This window comes from Octopus bimaculoides, chromosome 29 (assembly GCF_001194135.2).
Source record: "Octopus bimaculoides isolate UCB-OBI-ISO-001 chromosome 29, ASM119413v2, whole genome shotgun sequence".
Taxonomy (NCBI): Eukaryota; Metazoa; Mollusca; class Cephalopoda; order Octopoda; family Octopodidae; genus Octopus; species Octopus bimaculoides.
The window spans coordinates 11,297,516-11,299,120 of record NC_069009.1 but is presented as its reverse complement, the minus strand read 5'-3'; the positions used below and the strand labels follow the sequence as shown (position 1 = coordinate 11,299,120).

The window sequence follows — 1,605 nt, the reverse complement described above, 5'->3', positions numbered from 1 at the left end:
TTCTTCTTCTTCTTCTTCTTCTTCTTCTTCTTCTTCTTCTTCTTCTTCTTCTTCTTCTCCTCTTCCTTCTCCACCTTTTCTTCTTCCTTCTCGTCTTCCTTCTTCTTTTCCTCCTCCTTCTTTTCCGTCTTCTCCTTTTCTTCTTCTTCTCCTTCTTCTTCTCCCCCCTCCTCCTCCTTCTTCTTCTTCTCCTCCTCCCACTCCTCCTCCTCCTCCTCCTCCTCCTCCTCCTTCTTCTTCTTCTTCTTCTTCTTCTTCTTCTTCTTCTTCTTCTTCTTCTTCTTCTTCTTCTTCTTCTTCTTCTTCTTGTCCCAGATTCTATTGCATTTGGTTTCCCGTTCCTTCATTTGGTTGTTTCTTAAATCTCATTTTTATGTAAATTTCTTCATAATCCTTTTCTTCGTTCATCACTACCAACGTCTATGCCATGAAGCTCTTAAATATATTCGTCATCAGAATTTTCACCAGCATCATTGTCCTCATCATGAGAATCATTATCATCATCGTCATCACTATAATTATCCTCATCAATACCTTTATTACTGGCAACACCGTCATCATCATTATCACCATAATCACCATTAGTATCATCATCGTTATTAGCACTAACTACGTCCTCCGCCTCCTCTGCCTTGTCCTCATATCCACTATCACTAACACCATAAGCGTCATCATCATCACCATCGTCATCATCATCACCATCATCTTCACCCTCATCGTCGTCTTCGTCGTCGTCGTCGTCCTCATCCTTATCATCTTACTCGCTTTCTTTCCTTCTGCGCAGTCATCTATTTATTTCGCTATGATATTTAATATTTATTCCGAAACTCTCCTCTAGATATTTTCTCAACTTAATTTTATATTACAAATATTAGAATAACAATGGTCTCAAGAAAATTGGCGGGAGAATTTCGCAGAACTTTTCTAGTTTAACAAAATAGCAATTTGGATCATTCTTGGTAGTATTTCATTGCCGTCATATTTATTATTTTTAATTGTGACCACATTCTAGTACACTCTCTTTCATCTTGACTCTATATATACGTATTCTCAACCCCTCAGCAGAGGTGTATATGATTGTTTTTGAATGTCTGTGAATGTGAGTTTATGTATGCGTTTGTGTGTGAACATGAGTGTGTGCTAGTATATATGATTGTGTGATAATTCACGCAAGAGATTTTATGTATGTCTATACATATAGGCGTAGGAGTGGCGGTGTGGTTAGTAGCTTGCTCACGAACCACATGGTTCCGGGTTCAGTCCCACTGCGTGGCACCTTGGGCAAGTGTCTCCTACTATAGCCTCGGGCCGACCAAAGCCTTGTGAGTGGATTTGGTAGACGGAAACTGAAAGAAGCACGTCGTATATATATGTATATATATATATATATATTATCATTATATATACATATTATCATCAAAGAATGTATATATGCATTTTAATACTCAAACTGTTTTTTAACATTTTCTATTATTCTCAAAGACTTTTGATAACCTTTTTCTAAAAACGTGAAACCGGTTAAGTAAATAAAAATCTTTAAAATAAGTGCATTTTCAAACCTTCTTTCATATATATATATTATCATTATATATACATATTATCATC

The 1,605-nt window shown here is 36.5% G+C and overlaps 1 protein-coding gene across 1 annotated transcript in view; it reads left to right on the top strand.

Annotated features, from left to right (window-relative positions):
* LOC106878986 (insulin-like growth factor-binding protein complex acid labile subunit) overlaps nucleotides 1-1,605 on the top strand; it is a 67,003-nt gene that overhangs the window by 7,288 nt on the left and 58,110 nt on the right. The gene's annotated exons all lie outside the window — the stretch shown is intronic.